This window comes from Rosa chinensis, chromosome 4 (assembly GCF_002994745.2).
Source record: "Rosa chinensis cultivar Old Blush chromosome 4, RchiOBHm-V2, whole genome shotgun sequence".
NCBI classification, from domain to species: Eukaryota; Viridiplantae; Streptophyta; class Magnoliopsida; order Rosales; family Rosaceae; genus Rosa; species Rosa chinensis.
This window is the reverse complement of record NC_037091.1, coordinates 7994634-8002760: the sequence shown is the minus strand read 5'-3', so window position 1 is coordinate 8002760 and position 8127 is coordinate 7994634.

The following is an 8127-nucleotide window of genomic DNA, read 5'->3' as shown; positions in this document are numbered from 1 at the left end:
TCTTGTTATGGTTATGATGGGTTCGTGTGATGCCCCGGAAATTCGTAATTATTTTCCGAGGAATTTTCGGAATCTAATTTATGGTTGTTGGACGGTTTCGTGGCTCGTGGATGGAGCGGAAGTATTTCGGACGAATTTCTATTTGAAAGGTATGACTTTAGGGGGGGGCTCAAGGTTGACTTTTTATTCGTTGGGATTCTCCGAAAACTTCCTTCACGAAAGTTGTAGAGCGCGTCGATACGAGTTCGTGGATATGTGGAACGCGAGAATCGGAGTTCGTATGAGAAAGTTATGGCCATTGGAAGAAATTTCCATTTTGGTATAAATAGAAGTTTCCCGAAGGAGAAACTTACTATTTTCATAAGTTTCCTTTTCCGGAAAAGTATTTCCTTTCTCTCTCTTCTCTCTCGTTCGCACCTTCAGAATCGAAATTATCCGGCTGACCCGACCCGACTTTTCCGGCGAACTGCGGCGGTCTCCGGCGACGAAACTTTCTAGATTAGTTCGTCTCCTCCGTCTGGTCGTCCCTGTGGTGTCCTCTAGCACCGATTCTCGGTGGTGGCGGTGGTAGAAGGCAGTGCAGGTTGGCGTTTTCGGACCCGGTCGGAAATCCTTGTTCCGACGTCGGCGAGGCTTCAAGTCTTCTTGGTTGAGCTCAGAGCAGCCTCGTTGATCGATCCTTGGTGTTTGTTTGGATCGATTCACGTGAAACTTCGATCAACTCAGTTAGGATTACTGTTCACGGCTTGTGAGGTAGTTTTCGATCCCTTAAGCTTGTTTTCTGACTTCGAGCCAGTTATGAGAGTTCACAAGCATGCTTAGATGAAGAACTTTGATGTTGGGAGTTTTGTGAAATAATGAGTTTTTGGCCGGCGGCGGTGCACCACCGTCTGTGGTGGCGTTCCGGCGGTGTTCCGGCCACTTAAGGAACTGGTTTTGGTGTTATATATGTTCTACTCGTTGATACGAGCGTTTCGATATATAATATGCAAATTTTGGAGTTCGTATGGAATTGTTATGATTTTTGCCGTTTCATGTCGGTGAAATTATTCGTTTCATGAGGATTCAAGCGTCCGATCAACTTGTGGTTTGGTCACATCGATCGTAGACGTACTCTGGGGACATTGGGTGGTCTCGGATGTGGTTTCGCCTCGATTGGCGTCACTTTGAGAATTTTGGTTCGATTTAGGGTTTCGAACGTTATTCCTTGTGTTTCATTGACTGAATCAAGGCTGTACTTTTCTTAAGTGCTTGACAGAGTGCATTCAGTAAGTAGTCTAGTGGTGTGAAGACGCAGCGGGAATCTGAGGTGAGTAATCTCACGAAGTTCATTCACGAACGGGCTTACCTTTATCGTTTTGAGAGTTATTTAGTTAACTGCAAACTATAGTTGGTATTAGTAGGCATTCCTGAGCGGATGACTACGTATATATATATTTACGTGAAATATATGTGTTTTGGTGGTTTGTGGATTTTGAAACAATATGCATGAAATGATGCTTTTTATTGTTTTGGGTTGTGGCTTTTGGAAAACAAATGATTGTGGAAATGTTAATTTCGATTTGTTTTGAAAAGCATTGAGATTTGTGTATTTGAGGAACATTTTAGTTCGCGGGTGGTTTATTTAAATATGGGTTTTTATCGGGAGTAATTGATAGGGGTCAATTACGGGGAATCTTTCATTTTAGATTTGTGTAACATTTTGGGTACACTGTGACTCCTTTAATGTTTTGGTATTTATACCGCGGGTCCAAAGACTTACGAGTTGAGGATCGTGGGTGGGAAAATCGGGACTTCACGCCTTTGGCCGGGTTAGTGAATACGATCAGTTAGAGCTCTAGTCTGTCCGCCGTACTTGTTTATTGATTTAAATGTGATTTGAGTGAGTTTATCTCGTGCTTTGTTTATTGATTTAAACGTGATTTGAGTGAGTTTATCTCGTGCTTTGTTTCTTGATTGAAACGCGTTTGTTTATTCATTTAAACGTGTGAGTTTATCTCGTGATTTGAGTGAGTTTATCTCGTGCTTTGTTTCTTGATTGAAACGCGTTTGTTTATTCATTTAAACGTGTGAGTTTATCTCGTGATTTGAGTGAGTTTATCTCGTGCTTTGTTTATTGATTTAAACGTGATTTGAGTGAGTTTATCTCGTGCTTTGTTTATTGATTTAAACGTGATTCGTGTGAGTTATTCTCGTGATTCGTGTGAGTTGTGTGTGGTTTGAGTTACTCATACGGGCTTGCAAAAGCTTACCGGGTTTGTTGTGTGGTAACCCGGTGCACCATTCAAACGGTGTAGGGGTTAATCCTGCAGGTCAGGAAAATCGTGGGTGAAGTTGGGGTTGCATACTTGCAGCTAAACGGTAGGAAGCAAATTTTGTGACTTTACCGTTATTTGGACTTCCGTTGTAGTGAGCTCTGAGGAGCATTTACGTTTTATCTTGTTGTTGACAATTTAATTCGTAAGCTTGTGTAATATATAACTCTATGGAGCGAGTGTATATTAACTTTGAGGGTTCAGGGCATCAATATGTGTGTAAGTTAAGGGGGAAAAAGATTTCAGGTATTTTGTATTGATGACTGAACGTTCACGTATGTATAATTATGGGATTATATATATCGATTTTCATGTGTGTAAAATCAGGGGCGTGACAGTTCGCCTCTTGCAATGTGATTAGGTTGTGAAGCTTTTGGCTTTTGGACATCAGAGGAAATTGAGCTTAACCCCAATACCAGAGGTAGAAGAAGAATGAGGGTGGATTGGAGCAAAATCATAATAAATGGTGGTTTGGACATTTCGTCCAAACTGAGGATCAAAGTCTAAAAAGTGGGCCCTCATGTCATTCCCAACTCAGCTTGTGACATCAAGTTTGTAGCAAAATTTGAATGGAATCAGGTGATGGAAATTAGAAGTGCAAAAGTCATCGTGATTAAAAAAAATTATAGACCAAATTGATGTTTGCCCTAAAGTTAGAAGAGGCAAACTGAATTTAATCTTCTTTTTTTTAATTCTCTTATTGTATTATTAATTGCAATGATACATACTTGAATCTTTAAATAAATAGAGGGTGTACTTGATTACGATATTGCTTTTTCTTCCAACTCTTAATTTCATAACAGAATTGGAAAAGCAATTACCCACCCTCCCTGAAAGAGATATTAAACGGCTTGTAAATAAAATGCAATATACTTTACATATCATAACTCCGTAATACGCGCGCATGGAACTTCTTTGATGTGATCATATTATCTTTGCTTGATCAGTGCAATACTTGCAGGAGCTAGTAAAAATTCATTGGTAATCTAACTAGATGGAAAGAACTGAAGACCTTTTGACAAAATTAGTCCACCAGTTAATAATGAGAATCTTATCTATTTATAAGATCTCTCATTGCCAGATTCTTGAAAAGTGGCCAAGTTCAATTAATTAGGATATGATACCAAAACCTTCATTTATCCCTTTAACTGTGACTTTCCATTGAAGTTGATGAAACGTACGTAATTAATTAGGATTAATTTCCTGGTAAATGACTTCGAAACAAATATTAAGGATTGAATGACTAGTTTGTTGGTTTTCGACTCCCAGCCAGGAGTTCGACCCTTGACCTTTACCGATGCACTTGAGATTTCCGTGTTTTATGGTTAGGAATTAGGATTCACGTTTGTACAACCTGTCTATTAAAAATAACTATAATGATATTTTTGGTAATAGTTTTTAGTATAAAACGAGAATAATATACGTAATGACGTATTTTTAAAAAAAAATTATGTACTTCGTAATTTTGAAGATGACTCATTAAATTTTCTGTACTTTTGAACCCACCCAAAAATACTATACACGTATTATACATGATTTTTACTTTCCTGTAAATTTAAAAAATTTATTATTTTATACACATATTATAGAACAAAAGTCAAAAATGACTATAAATTAATAAATTTTTTAAATTTAAAAAATAATCTATTAATTGACTAAAACTGTTTTGGCAAATTTTTCAACAAACTATTACATGAAATGTTCGAATAATACACTTATGTATTTTTTATTGTACTATAAACATTCCGTATTTTGCTAACTATGATTGATATTCTTTTACAAGTGTTGAATCATAAGATTAGACAATGAAAAAGAACTACCGGACAACACTTCATTTAACAAAAAAGTCCATGTCCTTTTCCCTTATACAATCAAGGACACACTCCACTCCCTTTTACCCTTTTACAATTTTACACAGTATCAGCCAATATTTTTTGCTTAAAAGCCTCAACGTAGTATCAACTTAAGGACTAGCCTTCAACATGCCACAATTTCGCCTAACGACCTCCTGTATCAACAGCTACTAACAGGGTGGAATCACTACTGCCTTAGTATGATATGGATTTAGTTTCTAAAGCAAAGAACATAACGACTGCTACTGCTAATAAGTTAACAACTTTAGAAACAACTAAAATATTTTTGTGGCAGTGTACTGGGCATAAGCTGAATTTATTTATTCAAACATAAACACAAATATAGAACCCAGAGCCTCACTCTTGGGAAAATTTGTTTAGCTACTCATAACTGATTACAAGTACATACTTGGAATAAAACGCACACTGCATCAAACAACTTACAGGAAACACTGCTACGTACTATCACACTACTACTTATGGCTTTCTTACTTCTTGAGAGAAAATGATTCTGCTCAATTTTCTGATGCCTTACAAACTTGACCTAAAGCTCTTTATATAGGGAGCGGAACTCAAACTGGAATTCAAAACACTAAAATGTACAGAACAACTCCATTATTTTCTGCTCTCGTGAGTGCTCCAGATGATTGAGGTCGGATAACGAAAAGCAGAATCTTTTAGGTGAAATGTTTTTCACCTTCTTCTTTTTGAAAAGCAAAAGCATCTTTAGGGAAAATGCCAAAGTTGCTTTCAGTGCTTTTTACACCTGCTGCTTCACATGTTTTCATTTGTTTTAGAATTGTGGCCTAGCACAAAAGAGTTGTCTTCCATCCTGGCTTTAGTTCCGTTTTCTTCCACGTCTGTATCTACATACATTTTGTAGTGGTTGTCATTTTCAATCTTTTCGATCCACTGAAAACAGGCTAACGTGGAGTCGATCTCTTTTCTTTTAAGAGATAAGAAAAGGTCACTGCTAATAACCTCAGGATGATCATATGCAGTAATAATAATTTTTTCTCCTGCTGCCAGGAATGTATTTTCTGTATCTTCTTCAATGATCTTTTTGATATATTCTAGAGACATAGCCTTCATCCAGGGAATACTAGAATTTGGTTGGCCATTATATCCAACACATGCAAGATGAAGATATTTTCCTTGAATGATTCTCACATAATGGTATGGAGAAATATAATCAGCCTCGTCATTTTTTTTTTTCTGAATTCACTCTGGTGGAGTAGATCTAAACTTTAATCTAAGGATGTAATCATTTTTTCTAACATACTTGACTGTGTTGACTATGATGGGCGGTAGTCCCTTGAGATCATCATTGGTTTTAGTCCAGAGGTGTAGTACCCCGGAAATTCGTTATTATTTTTCGAGGATTTTCTGGAATCTAATTTGTGGTTATTGGACGGTTTCGTGGTTCGTGGACGGAGCAGAAGTGTTTCAGGCGAATAATTATTCAAGAAGTGTCAATTTAGGGGGCGTCGCAAAGGTTGACTTTTTATTCGTTGGGTTTCTCAGAAAACTTCCTTCACGAAAGTTATAAAGCGTGTCGATACGAGTTCGTGTATATGTAGAATGTGAAAATCGGAGTTCGTAAAAAAAAGTTATCGCATTTGGGAAAACTTTCCATTTTTGTATAAAGGACGAAAATTTCTAAAATTTGCAAAAAAGGCCAGATTTCCATTTTCGGAAACGTAGCTCTCTTTCTCTCTCCCCGAGCCCGAGTCACCCTCTCCACTTCACCGGCTGATTTCTCCCTCGCCCGGCCACTATAGAACCTGAAACCAATTGGGCTTTCTTCACCTCAACCTCCTCTACAAATCTGTGGAAGTAATTCTTCACGATTAGAGCCGTAGGAGGAGCAGCAAGGCTGAGAAACCACCGCGACGGGGACGAAATTGCCACCTTTAGTTCTCCCTCCTTCAACCACCATAGCCGGTGTTTTTTGAGGGGTTTTGTTGCCCATAGGCTGGGGAAGGATTCTCCCAAGGTTGCTTGTAACGATTCAACCTTTGGAGCTCGATTTTTGAAGATTAGGAGACTAGGGTTCTTCGGGTTTCAAAGCTATCGAGATAAAATTTGACAATTTGGCTTATAATTTGACTTTGATGTAGTTGAGAAAGTTGTAATTCGAGTTGAGATGAAGATATTTTGTTTAGGAAGTTTGACCAAATTCTGACTTTGAGCCGCAAGCAGCGTCGCCACTGTGGTGGTGTTTTCCGGCAGATTCCGACCACCTTAGGAATAGTTTTTGTTCATGATTTTGATCTACTCATCGATACGAGCATTTTGATATATAATACGTAATTTTTGGAGATAGTATGAGCATGTTAGGGTTTTTGTGATTTCGATAGTTTTGGTTATCGATCCGTGAGGATCCGACTATCCGATCGACTTGTGGTTTTGTCACATCGATCGTAAAAGCATTCCGGAGACTTAAGGTGGTCTTGGATGAGGTTTCGTCTCTACTGGCGTTACTTTCAGGGTTGTTGTTCGATTAGGGGATTCGAACTTAAATCACTGGGTGATTTGTATACTGATTTGAGACCATTGGTGATTAGGTGCTTCTCAAGGTGATTTGGACGAGTTGTTGGTGTGAGTATTAGTTTGGTTCTGTATAGAAGACGTAGCAAGATTCTGAGGTGAGTAATCTCACAATGTTCATTTACGAACAGGTTTACCTTATCGTGTTGAGAGTTATTTAGTGAAATGCAAACTATAGTTGGTATTAGTAGCATTCCTAAGTGAATGTCTACATGTGTGTGTGTGTGTATATATATATATATATTTACGTGACATATATATGAGTTGGTGATTTTGCTATGATAAAACAATATTTGTGGGTGCGTTCATTTTATTGTTTTGTGTTGGGGATTTTCGTGAAACAATATTTTGTGAAATGGTTGTTTTCTATTGTTTTAAAAAGTGTTGTGTAATATGGAACATTTTTAGTTCGTGAGTGGCTTATTTAAATGTGGGTATTGTACTGGGAGTAATTGATAGGGATCAATTATAGAGAATCTTTTAATTTAGATTCGTGTAACATTTTGGGTCCATTGTGACATGCTTAATGTTTTGGTCTTTGTACCGAGAGGTCACAGAGTGTGATCGGGATTGTGTAACATTTTGGGTCTAGTGCGACTCCTTTAAATATTTTAGTATTTATACCATGGATCATGAAATGTGATCGAGGGTGAGAATTGGGGACTTCACACCTTTGGCCGGGTGAGTGGATACGATTAGTTAGAGCCCTAGTCTGTCCGCCGTGGTATCTCATGGGGGTAGCAACAAGGTTACTTGTGACTCATGAGTACGAGTTTTTAAAAGAGAGTCTTGAGTATATTCTTTCTTTTACTGTCTATGATGGGCGTGAGTTGTTTCCTTAATTGGAACGTGTGGGTTTATCCCGTGATTTGCATGAGTTGTTTCTTGATTGAAACATGTGGGTTTATCCAGTGATTTGCGTGAGTTGTTTCTTGATTGAAACGTGTGGGTTTGTCTCGTAATTTTGTGTGAGTTGTTTTGAGTTACTCATACGAGCTTTCATAAGCTTACCAGGTTTGTTATGTGGAAACCCGGTGCACTATTCTATGGTGTAGGGATTAATCCTGCAAATCAGGATAATCGTGGCTGAAACTGAGGTAGCGTGCTAGCAGTTTTACTGTAGGAAGTCAATTTTGTGACTTTACCGTTATTAAGACTTCCGTTTGTAGTAAACTCTAAGGAGCATTTACTTATTATGTTGTTGTGGCAATCTAATTCGTAACTCATATAATATATGACTCTGCGGAGCGGGTATATATTGACATTGTGGGTTCATGGCATCAGTATGTACTTGGTTTAAAAGGAAAAAAAATTCCACGTATTTTGTATCACGCATCTATAATTATGAGATTATATATCGATTTTTATTTGTGTTAAAAATCGGGGCAAGACAAGTGGTTATGGACAAC